Source organism: Mandrillus leucophaeus, unplaced genomic scaffold (genome assembly GCF_000951045.1).
Source record: "Mandrillus leucophaeus isolate KB7577 unplaced genomic scaffold, Mleu.le_1.0 Scaffold725, whole genome shotgun sequence".
In the NCBI taxonomy this organism is placed as follows: domain Eukaryota; kingdom Metazoa; phylum Chordata; class Mammalia; order Primates; family Cercopithecidae; genus Mandrillus; species Mandrillus leucophaeus.
The window spans coordinates 91,572-110,601 of NW_012107864.1; positions in this window are offsets into that span (position 1 = coordinate 91,572).

A 19,030-nucleotide genomic window follows, 5' to 3' on the forward strand; every position below is an offset into this window, starting at 1 on the left:
AATATTGGAGTGTTACAAGAGTTATTGCAGGATTTGAGGAAAACTTGCATCCTCAATTATCGATGATGACTCCTAGCCCTTTCCTACCTTCTGGTTTTAGGGGATATTGTCTCTGATTAGGGAAGGAGGTGGGATCCTTAAGGTGGATTTGGACCCGTATGGCAGTTGTGGCTCAGCCAATTTTCCTGTGAGTTGTACAAACTTCTGGATTAACATCAGTCTCCACCAGGAGGAGACAAATAGTCTGTCCTGGAGCCATAAGGATGGTGATTCCCATGGGGGCTAAAATATACCTTCCTAGCAGAAGAGTTGGGCTTTCAAGTATGATTTAAAAGGTATGAGTAAACAAAAGGACTCCCCAACTACAACCAAGGGGTAAAGGGTTGGGGAAAATATTGGATTAAAGGCTTTCTTGAGACACCCCTTCACAGTCTTGCTAATGGAGGAAGGGAAGCCTGGATTGCAGAGAACAGAAATGGCAGCTCCAGTATCCAGGAGTTCCTCCCTTCCTCCTCCAGAATCACCTGGGGCTCCTGGATAATAATGGTGGTTTGAGCCATTGGAGCTGGGGAGAGTAACCCTGGGACCCATCAGTCTTGCTAGACCATTTTGGAGACTGGCTCTGAATCCAGTGACCTCTGTCTCCAGGGACAGTCCACACTCCAGTGGTCCCCTCTGCATATTGGACAGGGTTGAGGTTACTTCCTCATGCTGCCTGGGCAGTCTTTCTTAAAGTGCCCTGGTTTGCTACATTTTAGCAGTTAACAAGTGCATCTCGAGGATTCTGGGGTTGGGAAGCCTGCAAGGCGTCCATTAGAACCTCTGCCTTTTTCTTATGTTTTTTCTCTCTCTCGAGCCTCCTTCTGATCCCTATTGTAAAAAGTCAAGGTGGCCATTTTCAGGAGGTTCTCTAAAGTACTCTCTGGTCTCATCGACTATTTCTGCAGCTTCCTCCTGACGTCAAGGCCCACCTGAGTAATAAACTTATCCTTTAGGGATTAGTTGTCCCTTGACTGAATCAGGAGATAGAGAAGTGTGCTTTACCAAGGCTTCTCTTAGCCTTTCCAGGAAGGCAGTGGGATTCTCGTCTGATCCCTAGTTTATCATGAAGAGTTTGGAGTAACTGAGAGGCTTAGTTTTAGTCCTTCATAAGCCCTCCAATATGCACATCTGAAAGTATTTCCTCCTCAATTCTCCATGTCATCATTGGGGTCCCAGTTAGGATCCTCCAACGGTACTACTGTTTTTCCAATTGGATAAGGCTCTTCCCTTTCCTTGGCACTATATGAGATACACAGCTCATCCCCAAACTTACTGCCACTTGCAGGGGTGCCTGCCTCACAGCGGTAGTCGGGGTTTGATCCAAAAGTAATATAATGTCCTTCCAGGAGTCTTCAAATACTTGGGTTAAATTCTGGAATATCTCTATATACCTGTCAGGGTTGTCTGAAAACTTGGCAAGATCCCCCTTAAATTTTCTTAAGGCCTATAGAGAAAAGGGAACCTGAGCTTTACTGGGGCCAAATTCATAAGTCATCTCTTGTAGGGGCATGACTGAGGCTGGAGCCCACCTAAACAAGGATTTCTAAAGCAGGATAAGCTTGACAGAGAACCTGGATAGTGAAGATAGGATGGACCAGGAAAAGCAGGACCAGAAGAGGCTGATTCTCCCTCTGGCGGCACCTCTGGGATTTGCTTCCCTAGTCTCCTGGGATAGTATTTTGCAACCTGTCCTGAGATGACCGCTTAGGAGGGCTGGATCAATCCTACAATGTTAGCAAATGTCCAAATTATCCTGCAAGGAAAAGAAATCCTGCACATATGGGACCTCAGATTATTTGCCCTTGAAACACAGAAAAATTCCAACTGCAGGATAGTGTTAAAATTAATACTTTCCTCTGGAAACTAAGTCTCTCCATTCTGTAACTTATAACTCGGCCATGCTCTTGTACAAAGGAACATAAGGTGTTTTTTTGTTTTTTGTTTTTTTTTCTTTTTTCTTTTTTTTTTTTTATACTTTAAGTTCTGGGATATATGTGCAGAATGTGCATGTTTGTTACATAGGTATACACGTGCCATGGTGGTTTGCTGCACCCATCAACCCATCATCTACCTTAGGTTTTCCTCCTAATGCTATCCGTCCCCTCCCCGCCACCTCCTGACAGGCCCCTGTATGTGATGTCACACTCCCTGTGTCCATGTGTTCTCATTGTTTAACTCCCACTTATGAGTGAGAACATTCAGTGTTTGGTTTTCTGTTCCTGTGTTAGTTTGCTGAGAATGATAGTTTCCAGTTTCATCCATGTCCCTGTGAAGGACATGAGCTCATCCTTTTTTATGGCTGCTTAGTATTCCTGGGTGTATATGTGCCACATTTTCTTAATGCAGTCTATCATTGATAGACATTTGGGTTGGTTCCAAGTCTTTGCTATTGTGAATGGTACCATAATATGTGTGCATGTGTCTTTATGGTAGAATGATTTATAATCCTTTAGGTACATATCCAGTAATGAGATTGCTGGGTCAAATGGTATTTCTGGTTCTAGATCCATAAGGTGTTTTCTATCCAGAACCTGAGGGTCAAAGGAGTCCCAGTGATTCAGGATGTACCCAAGAGGAGTGCAGGATGAAGATGGTTTATTACTTATCTGAAAAGAGGGAAAATGACATCCCTTTGTTCCTTTCTCTCTTCCTGCTAAAACCTGGGGTATGTGAGGGAGAGAAAAAAAGGTGTCCATTTCTTTCTTCCATCCTTTCCTTCCCCAAGCTTTACCTTAACATTACTCCAATGTATTGTTCAAGCTTTGGTTTGGAGCCCTGAGAAGAAAACTAGATCTGACGAAATCAGAGGTAGTTGACAGCAGAAGGCTAAGGCACAGCATGGGTAAGCATGACTATCCCTGCTACTCTGGCAGCTACTATAGGAGCCACCCATGGATGTGAGGGTGGCCTCCAGCCATGGGGTGAGAGGGCCCACAGGTAGGGATATTTGCATTTACCTACACTGCACCCTAACCCTCTGCTGTTGGTAATCTTTGAGTTCTCTAGGCCTCATCTATGCCATGGATATGAGTGAGTCATCCATCCATGAAGCAGGAAGGCCCAGTTAGCAGGGATAGACATGCTTACCTACTCTGTGCCCTAGTCTTCTGCTGTCAACTGCCTCTGGTTCCCTCAGATCTAGTTTTCTTCTCAGGGCTCCAAACCAAAGCTTGGAAAATACATTGGAGTAATATTAAGGTAAATCTGTGGAATGAGATCCTGCTCAAACAAAGGGAAAAAGGGGAGTCCTGAGAATTGGGGACCTGGCCTAATAAGATCCTTCCCAAAAGGAAAAAAAAAATAGTCCCTTGCACAGAAAAGCTCCTAGTATTCAAAGGATTATGTTGACTACTGACATAGTGGGAAAAAAACAACTTAAAAGCAGAGGAGGAAAGGTGGCTTGTGCAAGTAGCCTCTTGCCCTGTACTAGTGGGTTTCTTCAACAGCGGAAAGAAAACTCTCTTAATTGTTACATCCCCCTGTTTCAAAGAATAGATAGAAGCAACATCATCCTGGATTACACTCCTGATGACTAAGCCAAGTGCTCATTCTACCCAGTAATGTTATCCCTCTGGAAGTCTTGGTCAGACAACTGAATCTTCTGTCAGGGATTGGAGGCAGTTTAGGTGCTTTCGGGTAACATCAAGGTGTGTCTTTGACCAGATACCTTCATTTGCCTCAGGACCTTATTCTGATCCCATATGATGGCTAGATGTCTGTGAAGGGAAACTGGATTTGAGCAAGGCCAACATTCCCAACACCCTAGGGTGAAGGGGTGTTGACAAAGTCCTCCTCAGCAAGCCTGTCCTCTGAGTCTTTTAGTTCAGCAGCTACACTATCCTCTCTTAACTGGCGGACAGAGGCCTGGTGTTTTATTTGTTTTCAGAAAAAAATCTGAGGATGAGAAGCCTTGGAATGAAAGTAAAGAGTCACAGGTCTGCTCTTACTCACCCTTCCAAAGATTCTGGATGAGCCCCCAGAAATGTGTGGTGTTTTTGCTCCCGTAGTTGAGTGAGCTGGAGGGAGTACCTCCCCTCCTGTAGTGGCTACTTCTCTCCTGTTGTTTGGGAGTGTTACCACTGTTTTCAATCCTGCTGCCTGCAGCTCCGTGAGCAGGAGTGTAACAGCTCTTTCACTCCTGCAGTTTGGCGAGTTCTGGGTTCTGGTCCTGTGACCAGCAGGAATAAGGTACACGGACATCAGAGGGTGAGTAAGGAAGGGTAGAATTTTATTGAGCAACAGAAAAAAAGCTCTCAGCCATGATATGGGACCTGAAAGCAAGTTGCCATCTGTGAGGCTAAGTCCAGGGTTTTTATGGGCTTAGACTGGGGAGATGTGTGCTGTTTGGTCCATGGGCAGTCTTGGAAAAAACATCATTCAATTGTTTAAAAGGCATAATTCACAATTAACCGAGAGAGAGTGGGTAAGATGGGGATAGAAGTTCTCACCCTGATCATGGACTCTATCTGGGACTGGGAGCTCGGTTTTCAGGTTTAAATTGTCCTTGGCTGGAAGGTTGGGTTTCACTAGGAATTCATCCCTATCTGCCTAGGAATTTGTCTGTCTCCTTTTCCTATCAAAGGTAGCCAAATGTGACAGTCATAGAAGTTCAGGAAAGTGTGTGTCAACAATAGAGTTTCATTTTGAGTAGAGTAAAGGGCTCACTGGTTTCAGGGACCTGTAGACCATTTGTGGTCTTACCAAAAGGCTGAAAGGGTAGGAGAAGAGAGTCAGGGTTGAGTGCAATGAACAATGAAACTTAAGGAAACGAATACTCTCAAAAAAGAGTTTTCCAGAATTTAACTATTAATGGAAGGAAAGAGTAGGGAAAGTGAGGATAAAGGAATGAGGAATATTTGAGTAGTTTTAAAGCTAAAGAGAAATGTCCATTTGAGAAAGAGGTGAGAGAACAATATTCAATCACTTAAGCTTGTTAAGAAGGCAAGAGAGACGTGCATCTATTAAAAAGGAGGATAGCTATGTGAGGGAAGTACATACCCTGTAATACAAAAGGAGAGAGAATGGAAGAATACATGGGTGCCCATGAACATGGGTTCACAGGATACATCATGTGATTTGGAATGGGTCCTGTCTGAGGGCTTCTATGTTGGTAAAGCAGAAGGTAAATCTACTTGCTGAGAAAATTGATGAGATATTTTTTAACTTACAGAACCCTTTCCAAGCACTCTAGAAATTACTAAAAAGTAGAAGAGGAAAGAGATATACCATGTAGAGTTATTAAGTCAATTAAAACCAATAATATTGAAAAGCCAGATGGTTAATGTTTAATGTATAATTTTAAATTTCCATATTTACATAATTTTCATAGATTACAACCACTTCCCTCTTCATTTCATTCAAACTTCAAAACAACAATAAACTTCAAGAGCTCTATTATGTAACGACTTCATTTAAATATACTAAATGATATCAATTACAATTAAATTAACAATGATCTTCCCATTAAGAGACAATCGTCATTAACATTTTTCTATATTTGTTCCTATATATGCTATCATAGATATGTCTTCCAAAGGACCCAAACTGGCCCAAACTGTACATTTAGTTTTGTAATGTAATTTTTAAAATTGAAATATTAATTTTGTACATTTTCTACACTAAGATTATAATCAGAATTGTATTATATCAGTGTACTAATTTGAGAGTAAATAATATTTACAGTGTTGATAATTCCTATATTTATCTGTTTATTCAAGTATTTTTTAGGCTTCTCAGTTAAGGTTAATAGGTTTCTTAATACTATCTTGTGCAGAAGTCTTCAGGACTCTTCTTCATGGCCAGCCCTATGGTTTCATTCTGTATTGCACGCTTCATTTTCACAATCCCATCTGTTCTTTCCCTTCTCCAACTTTTGAAAGCCACATTTATTTGAAAGATTTAGGGAGTAGGTAGAAATTTTTATTCTTCTGAGGAAATATCTCGAGTTTTTTGTTAGCCTGTTTACCTCAACTGGTGGAGGTTAGTTCTGAGGTTATTGAACATGCTTATGACTCTCCACTTGCTTTATTATAGAGGAGTTTTGTGATCAGCAAGTTTCACCTGCACAGTGCCTACCACACTGAGAGTAAACAATCATTCTTATCTGTAATCATCTAGCTGTTTATGCAGCCACTACAAGATGACAGTGGGGTGGTGTTAATGAGGAATTACAAATCTATATTGCAGTATTATGAAGAAAAGGTAATTTTGGATCCTTAGATTTATGTTCCAAATAATGACTTCTTTCTTTGGTGATGCTTATTGTTAGATTAACTTATCACCAAAAACACATTTGAGTAGGACACTAAATGAATATTTTTTAAAAAAACTTCTAAGGACTTACAAAAAATTGTAATCTTGTTATCTTTAAAATCAAGGTGTTGAAACAGGAAAAACAGGAGTGGGAAATAGGAGGAAAAATAAAGGAAATGAAAGTAGACATGACAAATTTTAACTTTCAGCAAATAAAATTGAAGCCAAGTTTTTATGAGACTTAGCAAACAACCTTTACCGGATGCTGTGATCCAGATATAGAAAAGAACACAAATACTCCTCCCGGTGGGAGCTACTAGGATCCTAGGGAAAACCTTTCAGTTTGACTTTAAATTCTCAGATATTCATGTATTTTCATTGTTTATTCTCCCTTTTTCTCTGTAATAAATAAGTCGTGATCACCATCTTTCCCTTAGTCTTCCTTTTATGTGACATCTGTATTTTCTACATATTCCATTTCTTCATGCACATGTGAAAAAATGTGAACTAACATATTTCAAAAGTTACTGTAGTTCTTTGTGGGTTTTTTTTTTCTTGTTCTTAAAAAGAATTACTATTCCTTAGTAAATTTCTGGAAAATCATTGTTAAATAATTGTTTAAAACTACCTATGGTAAAATTTACTGATATTTCTTCTACTTTAAATTTTTACTGACTTCATAAATTATAACTTAATTGATACAGTAATAAATGAATTATGGAAGACAATAACTTAACATAAAACCTCATCTGATATGAGAACAATCACCTATGAACTAAAAACAAGTCAAAACCTGTGCGTAGAAGCTTTACTTTCAGTCAAAAATCTCCTAAAATCACTGAATTTTGAGTTAGTATACATTCTAGAATATAGTCACGTTGCAACGGCAAGTTAGGAATGTCTCCAGTTTTTGAATTGGGAACTCCCTCCTGTTCATGCTTTCTGATAGGGAAAATGAGAAAAGCTTTTGGATTTGCCATTCTGAAACTTGACAATACAATATGTAGGATAGTTGCCCACAAGGAAACACTTCAAGGGATATGGGAGAATACTAATGTACTTTTCCTTTATTGTAGGAGTTCCTATGTGTTCTATGGGTATCTTTATAAATATTCAAGTGTCAGGTTCAATTGTTTACTCTAAAATGTAGATATATTGATACTACTCCACCTACATTAACTTCCCCGTCTTTTCTGTCATCATTTCAAGACAGTGTAAAGATTAGTGCACAGTGTGTAGTCATAGCATATTCATTTAGTCAAATTCTCATTCAGTGCAATAATTCAATGAAGATGTGTTGACAGTCCTTAGGTGTTAGATGCCCTAAGCAAGGTCCCACAGAGTGCAAAAGCTAATGAGCCTCTCAGTTAAGAAGGCTGCAATCTGTAATATAAGTAGGAATGTACATTTATAAATTAATGCTTCAGGATATAGATGCAATAGTAGCTGTATAAACAATTTTAGAGAAAGGTAAAAATTAGTCTAGGGGATCCAGGCCTCTTGAAAGTTAAAATTTGAACTCACTCTAAAAGTGAGTATAGACTAGCCATGGAAAAGAGAAATAAGAGGTATTTCAGCCTGGTATACCATGCTATTTCCTATCTCCAATTTACCCAGTGACTCACAAAGTGAAAAATTATATTGGCAGAAGTTTAGTGTCTGTGTCAGGAAGGAAGGAAAGTTACTAAAATGGTAGCTTGGTAATGTTGTTTGTGAAGTTAAGAAATTTTGACTTTATTCTGTAGGTAGTAAGGAGTCGATAGGTTTGTGAGCAAAAAATAACATGATCAGATGCTGGTCTTAGGAAAATACTCAGGTAGCAGTGTTAAGGGTGGACTTGGCACTAGTGCAATTGACACTAGTGCAATTTTGAAAGCAGTTGCAAAATCCCTTGGGAGATATATTGAGGACTTCAGTGAAGTCCTGAATGGGAAGGAAGTTACAGAAGAGGGTACTGAATAAACAAACAAACAAACAAAAACAAGACAAACAAACAAACAAAAAAACCGAGTCACTCATTTAATAGCTAGGAAGGCCATTTCTAGTTGAATGGTGGAAAATAGAACATTGATAACCTTTTAGAATTAAAGTGATTTGAGATAATATACCAAATACAGATAAGTCTTTAAATAAAATTGATTATAAAAAGAAGAAGAAAAATGGGAAGGTAATTTAAGCAAAAGAGGAGGAAGGCATTGGAAAATCTATGTGTTTGTTTGGTTGTTTAATAAAAATGCTGGCTTGTCCATGAAAAGGTCAAATCTGAGTTTTATCTGTGTTGTAACCATGTGGCTCATGTGAAGTTTAGGTATGAAGTGAATTATGTCATTTTTTGTACTATCCTTTTGAGATTGCTTTAAGAAGCCACCAAATAAAATGAATGTTTATATTTTGTACATTAGCAGTGAGAAATCTACAGCCAGCATAGAGGAACGTTTTCAGAAGTATACAATCTTATTTATGCTTTGTTGATGATTTTTTTCGACAAGCAGAAAAATCTATAGTTGCTGACTCCCACCTTCCTTGAATCTGAATGGTTGTTGAACAAGAGTGGTGCCTGAGCACAAAAATAAAGTGATGAGTTTACATAGCATCGAATTTGCTTACTAAGAGTGAGGTTTGCTAACATTTTCATTGCCATACCCTCTTTGAGTGAATTGCAATTAGGTTGATCCAGGAGAAAAATACCAGTCAAATGAGCTTTACTGTTGAAATACTGGTGGATAATGATGAACCTAACATGTTACAAGTCTGGCCATAACATAATAAAATGTTATTAATTTTTTTCACGTTCGAGATATTTGGGTGTTACCAACACAAGCATGCTTAGTTAAACCATAGTGGGAAATATACAAAGCTTTTCAACTCAAGTACTACTTAAATTCTCATACTATTTACCAGAAAAAGATATAAAAACTTGTTTTTAAATTCTTAGGGGAGTCTTTTAAACATGTGGATATCAAGCTACTATTTTTGTATGTAGTCTATTCCTATCCATTTTGTTCCAGCTCTTCATTTGTGTTGCGAGATCTTGCTGGGCAAAATGCTATTCCTGTTACTGACTACAGATGCACTAAATGCCTATAACGACACATTTAACTCCCATGATTGTCTAATTTTACTTTCCCTACACTGGAAGCTCCTCCAGTTCCAGGCTTTCTTTATATCTCTAGACAGATATAGCTAGAACTCAATATGTGTTTAAAGGCAGTGGGTTCTTTGGTATTGCTTTTTTGAGGCTACTTTATTTGAAAGTGAAACGTCAATTTTTATGTAATACATTTTCATTTTATTGTAGAAAGTGAGAAAATCCTTTTAGTTACTCAAATCTGTCTGAGCGTTTTGTGTTACATATCATTGAGGAATTGGACGTCAGTGTACTATAGGACTTTTTCCCATATAGTAAAAATACTTGATAGCTGACAATTTTGCTTCATAAGATTCTACAGTCAAACTTTCTCTCAGCCTCCTATAATGGGACCTGGCACACAGAGTTCTAACTCTTAATGTTATTTCTTGCATCATTTTACACCTTTTAAAATGTCCTCAATGACTCAAATCCTTGGCCTTTGGAACGTGTTTTGTTAACTAGAAAGATGTAAACAGCTCATTTAACTTGACCTTCAAATGTTCCTTCCTTCTTCCTTCTTTTGGTTTGAGCACAGCACAGCCCGTTAGTATCTGTGATAGCTGTGAAGTGGCACCCACCTCCCCCAGCTCTTCCCCTTGGTGATGCCAGTCATGCTTCGTCAATACTGACAAGCAATTATTAGTCTTTGTTTCCTTTACACTGTATATTGGCAAAACAATCACTGAAAGGAATTGTAGAGGTAGAAACCATTATCTTTGCACTATTGTGGTAACACGGCTTTTAGGCTTGCTGAGAATACCCATTAGTTTTGTCCTCTTATCTAAAAATGATTTCTTCTTTGCTTTGTATTGCTCCGGGAGTTGAATATTTCACCAACTTCTGCCACATTAGTGATGGATATCTTTATTTCTTCAATAGCTGGGGTCTTTTTCCTATTGCCCTCTGTTCCATGCTTAAAGGCATTCTTAGTACATTTCAATTCCAGTTGTATTAGCTGTAATTTGGGTACTTTTAAAAAGCCTATTTGATTCTCAAGAGCTTTTTCCATCTTTTTATTGGTCTGACCTTAGTGTACTAAGGCAAATTGGTCCTGAGGTGTATTCTTATAGACTGAATGTATACAGATAGAACAGAGACACTTAGCTAGGTGCTTCACTCAAATTACAGCAAAGAAACTTTACCTTTGAAGTTTTTTTTATTATATTAAGTCTTGGAAGTAGGACAAGTTTTGCTTAGTAAAGTTATTCTTTCAAATTTTATCATAAACTCTCAAGATCCATGATTTCTTAAAGATTTTACCTTTTGGAAATAAAGGAAGACCACCCAAATGAAAACAAAGGCAGTTATTCAGAGCTTGCTATATCAAAGGAGTCAGCCACCATGAATTAAATTTGGCAGAGACTCAAAGACAGGCTGTGGATAGAAGCCATTATAGTGATAAAAAACAAAAGATGTATAGTGATAACAAATAAAGGCTTTAGGTATGCACTGTTGGAGTTTGTTGGCATGGGGAAGCTGCAGGTAGGCTACCTAGAAGCAGGACATCCTATACAATTGTTTTGAGGAACATTTTGGGCTTCTTCTCATTCCTCCTGAATTGGGGGTGGGACAAAACAGTAAGAAAGCTGGCAGCTATTGACCTAGGCCTGACCATTCTGGGTCAATTGCTACAGAGATTGTGGTGTGGCTTCTGGGGCTGGTTGTATCATAGGTTGTAGGTCAGAATTCTATGGCTAAGATTTTTTTTATCTCAAAATCCAGCAATAACAATGCATTGTACTCTGCTAAAAAGTGGCTAGGTACTATTTATATTTAATGGATATAAATAGGGTTGGGATGCAATTGATTTATTCTTTTTTTAACCTATTGCCATTATTACTCTGTGAAAAAATAAAAAGACACTTGATTGAGAAAATGCATTTCATGGCTAGCTTTTGTGAAAGAGTTTCACTTATTATAATCATGGCTTTGTAGTCTACATAACCTCGGAAAAATCATTCAGCCTCTCCAAAATGTATTCTATTAGCTATATTGGGGAATATATAATCATATTATTCCTGTGCTCTCTGTCTTTAAAATTGTTAGATCATTATAATTTTATAGAAATATAAGTGAGAAAAAATTTTAAAAAATAAACCACTAAAAGTCATTAGGATTCTAAACACAGGGTAGAATTTTCAGAGAAGTAATGAAGTTAAGTACTTTCCAGATGGGTAATTTTTATCATATATACAACAGGGACAGGATGTGGAAGAGGGTCTCTATGGATCATGACATATTGGGTAGCAGGCAGGGACTAGGAAGGGTTTGCTTCTATCTATCAGTAACATATACAGATAGCATACTATTCGTTTTGAGAAGGAAGGGCAACCAAATTTTAGGGGTCATCTGTGGAGAAATGGAGACAATGATTATCAAGGTAAAAAGCTGCCTATGTTGGATTCCATATTTTTCATGATCACGTTTCCTGACTTCAGGTTGATATAAAGGTAAACTCAAAATGATTATATTAAACATTTCTTGGCTTCCTTAGTCATAGCTTAAATATGTCTTGATTAATGTACTTCTAAAAATTGACCAACTCTCATGGCTGTTCTGACTTCCTATCCTCATCCTACTCTATTAAATAACCAGTTACATTACACTATCGCAAAATTACAGACAGTATCAATAACTTTTTTAAAAAAACTCAAAATGATAACCATTTTATTTATCATTTTGAGTTATACCTTGTAGACTTACAGCTACAGAAAATTGTTATAAGTAATTAGTCAATATTTCACTGGTGTGAAAATTCTGTTACATAAAAATTATTTTTTTCTACTGGAAAAAATTATTCTCAGTAGAGAATAAAACTTGGCATAGATTTTTGTATGTTACATAAATTTCTAACTGAAGTTTTAGGATAGGCATAGGTTTATTCTGCCGTTTTAGACATTAGAATTATAATTATACATGTTTGCATTATATATGTTTTCTGTGGACTAATTTATATTGACTATTTCCTGGACAGTGATAAGCATCAAGGAAAGAATAGTTGAGGAAAAGTTTTGAATCTTTTATATAATGTTATAAAGATAAGCTTTCAGTCACTTACGTTATCCAAATGTCAAATAAAATATGAGTGAATCTTGGTCATAGTGGCCTTTGTCGTTCTTTCCATTGTGTATTACCACATTGCTGGGTAGAAATAAAAGACATACTTTTTTGTTGACTGAAATGCCCTGCAGATATAAAATAAATGTTCCCAACTTAAGGCCTTTTAGTACAGAAAAAGTTCCAGAGTGAATACTCCAAAGATGGGTGCCCATTGTACTCAGTATAAGGACCTGACATTCATGGTATTTTTGCACTTGGATTGAATTACTGATTTTAAAAAAGGAGAAACTAAAGGAAAAAAAGAAGGTAGAAGTAGGATGGGAAAGATGTCCAAAAAATGAACAAAATAACAGAAAGAGGCCTGATTCTGGAAAGACCATAGCCACTGAATGAGTCAGATTTAAGCTGTGATGCTTAATCTGGGCCCTTACTCTCTGTTCTCATCTCCTTTCTGGTTCTAGTCATTTTGACAAAATATTTTAAAATTCTTTTGCCTTTCATATATTGATAGCACTAGTTGGCAGAATTAGGCATTAACATGTGTAACCATTGTTGCTTTCTATTTAAGTGAGAGTAATTCTCTCCTTGAACCCACAATATTTTCTGTTTATCACAACCTTTAAACATACTCAGAGATTAATTGTGCATGCTAGGATTCTAAGAAATGAGAGATTTACTCTCTACTTGTAGATTCAACCTTGCTTTTACCTTATGTGAAGTTTGTTCACTGAGAACTTGAAACCAGACCAAATAAACTGGGCAGCTTGAAAAACAGACAAACAAACGAACAAAAGCTGAACATAGATGATCAAGGCAAAAACTTGTGTGTTAATCTCTTTATCACTCACTAATGTTCTTGGCTAGATTACCTTCTTTTTCCACTCTTATACAAGTTCCAATTAAAATTTTAATTTTGACACCAAAACCTGGCTTCCTGAGTTTCTTGAATAAATAAAGATTGATAAGCACTTTGGCCAATTATATCTGAGAATTCCTCTCTATTCTTTACTTGATTTTTGCATCAGTGATAAAATATCACATCCTTAAAAAGGAAGTTAGGTCACACTGTCTCCTAACTCCTTGCCTTCATTCATGCATTTATTCATTTGTTAAATCAGTCAGTTTCATTATTGAGGCCTTTACTGTCCTATATGGCTATATTTTATTCTCAGGAGAGCAGTGAGAGATGTCTTTTTAAAATATAGATTACTAAAAATATGCCTTGAATTCTCATGATACTTAGAAAAAAATTATAACGTCTTTACCGTGGAGTTAAGGTGTGAAGAGCAAATATGATCTCTGTGCCTTGACCTTTTATCTAATCTCTCTCCATTCTTGCTGTGCTTCAACCTCCACTGCCTTTTTATAACATTAGAAGAGTCTAAACTTGTATATTCCTTAGCATTAGAGCCAGTCCATTTAATAGGAAGTTCTTCCCCCACTTTTCTATGGCTCACTCCTTTCTGTGATAATTATTTCCTTAAATGTCACTTCTTCTGAGATACTCTCTATGTTTCTTCAATCACTGCATTCCTTCAATATTGTACTAGGGGTTATAGCCAGCACCAAAAAAAAAAAAAAAAAAAAAGGAAAGAAAGAAAAGTTCTAAGAATTGGAAAGGGAGATACAAAACAGTCATTTAATAGCAAGTTGTTTGTGTGTGGTGAAAAATTTGAAATAACCTGTAAATACACTATTTAGATCAGTAAATTAATTAGCAGAGCTTCAAAATTTGAGGTAATTATACAAAAAATAATTGCATATTTTTATAAACTAGCAAAACACAATGAGAAAAATGAAACAATATTAACATCTTCATTAACATAAAAATAGTCAATTATCTTGTGATAAATGTGAAAAAGAAAAGAAAAACAAGACCTCTACGTTAAAAACTATAAAGCATTATTTTAAAAAGTTTGTTTTTTTTGAAGATCTCAGTAAATGGAAGGATATGGTATGTTCATTGGCTTGGGAGTATTTCAAAAATTTTTAAAGTATCAATTTATTTCAGGTTGATCTACATATACAATGCCGATAGAAATTTCCACATGTGTATGCATATTTTTGTGTGTGAATGATTTGAAAGACAATGAGCTGTTTTCAAAATGCATATAGTAGTTATTCAAAGAATCAAGGGAAGCCAATATTCCTTTGAAGAAGAGGGATGAAACTTTCAATATGTTGTCAGAAGACAGGACAGTAGTTACATTTAGAGAGGAAGGTGGGATATTAGTTGAGAGGGGACAGACAGGGATGCCACACTCCTAAGGTGTTAGCCTATTTCTTAGTGAGAGTCACATTAAAAAATTGAGTTCAATTAGTAGTAATTCATTGGCTCTATACTTACCTTTTGTGTGCAATTCAAAAATTGTTAAAAACTCTTTAAGAAACATTACATGTGGATATTACATGTATTCTTTGATTTAGTTCTGGTTTGAAAAACAAACTGCCAAAACATTTTGATTACTAATAGAGGAATTTGAATAAAGATTTTTGCATTCTCTAATTTTAAGAAATTATTATTAATTTTGTCGTGTCTAACAATAGTATTGTGGTTGGGTGAAAATGTCCTTATTTTCTAGGCAATATATATTAAAATATTTAAGGTTAAAAATACATAGTTTGTAATTTTCTTTAGAATGTTTCTGCAAAATAGTTTTTAGTACACAAAATATGGCAAGACTTTAACTGCTGTTGAAATTTATTTATGGGTATTTGTTTTTTCATTATACTATTCAGTATACTTGAATGCACAAAACTTTTATAATAATAATAATTAAAGTAGAATGTGGACTAGATTAGTTCTCTGAAGAATGCTTGCTTCATTTGAATGATGATTATCTGTTGAATGTAGGAATAAATGAATGAATGAATCAAAGCAGAATTAGAAACCAAAAGGTAATTATTTCTGAAATTCAAGTTGAAATTTTATCCATCAACAAATATAATAGGATTGAGTACAGCAAAACTTAAGCAGTATGTTAATAAATAGACATAATCCATTCAACTGATTTCTACTTAACTAAAGTGTTTATAGTAGCACTTTTGGTCTTATACATTTTGTTTTGATAATTTTTTTCCATGACTCAGATTGCTTTTCCTTGGAATGAGGGGAGATATTCATCATTTAAACATTAGTTATCAGACTTCAACTGCACACAGAGGATTTATGATTGAGTCTTACCTGAACTGTTCCTGGGTTAGAATTTTTTTTAAAAATAAAACCTGACATTTGGTTACTTTTGTTTGAATTATCCTTTTCTTTTAAAATGTAGTATAATAGATGCTGAGTATATGATGGGACAAGGAAATACATCAGCTGATTATTGGTTTCTGGTTACTTGGAGTAATCATGTCTGTCGTAAAGGGGAGTGTTTAGGACATTAAAGGCACATTGGATGTACCTCTTGGATGGAAACTTTCTTCTAATTCCTCCAGTTTTGTCTAACAAGGGGTCATCTTGTTGAACTAACAATTCAATTTCAATGTTTTTGAAAATGTTCATTTTTGTTTGTTTTGTTTGTTTGCTTTTAGAAACTAGAGAAGAAAATCGTTTTTGTGAGAAGGTCTTGCCTGAAGTCAAATTTGATGTAATTCTTATACAAGCTTAATAAATACAGGCAAGACAGACAGAAACCTAGTTTTATTTGTTTGTTTAATAGCAGTCTGCTAAAGCTTGTAGATATTCCTGGAGCAGATGCCTCAAAATCTGTAATTATAATTCACACTATGTTTAGGGATCTTTTTTTTTTTTTGAATTAACATTAATGTCTTTCTCTAATAAGGGTAAGTGTCCATTAGAATCTGATGTTTTCTGCAGGCTGTTCTTATTTCCAGCCAAGACGCTTTATACAATATTTACATTCACCCTCGTTCTTGTAATCACACCTTTCCTTGAAGCCATTAACAGTATTAAGGAAATGATTCTTTCATTCAGAATTTGTCTTCCAGCTAACTCCCAAATTGTTACCGCAGAACAGACCACATTCTCTCCCCTCCATGATCAGTACATTTAGATCTAAGAATTTAAAGCCTAAGAAATTTTAAATGCTACACCAAATAAACAGAATCCTTCATTTAGAAACTCTTGTCTGCACTAATGGAGGTTTGCATAACCTAGATAAATTGAAGCCAGGGAAAACTTGCAGCTTCTCTTAGCATCTGATTTTAACTCTCAATTTCTCATCTTTCTCTCTTCCCTCAAGCTAGATCTCAACAGTTTAAAATGAGCAGCAGAATTCAGCTTTTTTGACCTTCTCTGTCTTCCTTTCTTTCATCAGCGTTTTGAGTTGAGAGTGAAACGAAGTAGTGTAGCTAGTTTGGCAAAACAGGGTATAATTTTTTCAAATAGAATAGGCAAAACAGGGTATAATTGTTCCATACAATTCATATTTCAACACGGAATACTGCAGATTTCCTCATTTGCTTTATCTCAGCATAAAACAATTTTCTAGTTATATTACATATAGCCTATTGATCAATAACACTGATCTGCCTCTCTCTCCTCTCAATCTCTCTCTCTCTCTCTCTGAATGTGTGTGTGTGTGTGTGTGTGTGTGTGTGTGTGTGTGATTGCTTTCAATATTTTGTTTGGTCAGAGAAAGAGGGCAGTACACATAGTGGTCTTGTGAACATTCTGTACTTAGCTCTTATCCAAACAACACAATAACATTTCAGTTCCATAGTTCCATAATAGGTAGCAGAAATCATTATCTGTTATTACTCAAGAAAATGATGAATTGTTTTGATGCCTCATTCATAGCCATCCAAACAAGTATTTATATTGACTATTTACATCATAAGGCAGTAGGTGGTGTATTGGATTGATTTTTCTGTCTTAATGGTGGAATATTCTTGCCAAGATGAACCAAGAAAATTATCCTGAAATAGCTGATCTATAGTATGTTATTAAAGGCTACTGAGGTGGTTACTGTAAAGTCTCTATGAATAAATTTATGTTTTTCAGGATTCCAGATATTTTAAGTCATTCTCAAGTTTATGGACAAAGATATTTATTCTTATAGTACATGCATTCATTTTTGTCTCTGGGCCATTTTCTGGTATCATATGCAAGGTCATTTACAAATAAATGGGAATATCTTAGCAAGCAATATATTAATAAATAAGATCCAAACTCTAATGGAATCGGCTACATTTATAAAACACTGAAAGTGTACCTGGCATTGATCTATAAATAATTTAACTGTGTTAACTTATTTTGTCCTCAGAATAGCTCTATGAGGTAGGTATTAATATCAGACATATTTTACAGATGATAAAACTAAGGCAGCAGATAGTTTCATATTGTCCCCTATGTCTGCAGAAGCTATGAAGCCCGGATTCAAATCAGAGTGGACATAGAGTTTACTCCCTTTATCATGCTGTGTTATCTCTCAGTGTGAGTACTATGGGGCTTACATTCCAGTGTGGTAATGATAATAGATAAGAAAATGAGTAAGAAGATAAACAGATGTTTAAAGGGAAAACAATTCTAATTATGATCCTTTTGAATGTTTCTAACTTTCAGATAATTAGAACTAGAAAAAACAATGACCATTTGAAGAGAAAATATTTAAGTACTATATTATACAGCATAAGAAGAAAAACCAAATAATCTCAGGATACTTGTGATTTAATGAGATGTTTCTCTATTTCAGACCCTTGAAAGGGGGAGTTCTGTCTATCTGAGGATGGATGAGTGTATTTTACCCCTTCCTCTACTTTATATCATGCTACATTGGCCAGTTTCTCAGGATGTGGAAACTTTGTGAATAAAGTAATTTTCTTCTCCATCATTTTGTAACTACACTACAGGAAAGAGAGCTATCTGGGTCATCTCAGCAAGGGCAAAGACATCAGGCTCTTTTATAGTGTAGCTTAGAAGCAACATATGTCACTCCCACCTACATGCTTTTGGCCAACCCTAAGTGTATGGTCCTGTCTCACTCCAAAAGGGCTAAAGTAACAGGGACATCAGAGGGCATTTTTGGTGAGAACAACTGTTTCTGTAAAAGTCCATTCTTCTTGTCATTAAATATCCCTTTGCTCCATTCTACACTCATAATACACTCTGTCCTCTCCAAGGGATTCTCGTCAACCCCAAGTCAACCCAGTTGGCATTCTGAGCTCAAAGTCAAGGATGTCTGGGTGATATGCATTATTTTCTGCACCAAATTTGGAAGTGGCATCTCTAGGTCTAGAAACTAATAAACCGCAGAGAGAAGTTGTCTGCCCATTGGGTAGTCAACACTATAAAGTGACAGTATAAGGACTAGATCCACAGGAAACATTACAATGTGGGAAGAGGAAGAATGAGTGTCACAAAATAGTCACTGGTAGATAGTATTTTTCAAATCCCATTGAACTAGGTAATGTGAGGACTTGTTACTCTGGGAATAGAGATTGTTCCTTAAATGCAACCTAATTGTGCTCACTTGTCCATGTTCTTAATGGCTGCTGCTTCTACTGCAGGAATATCATTTCTTTTCCATTATCCTCCTTGAACCCATCTGAAATAAACACTGGGGGAAATGAGCTAATTGGGAG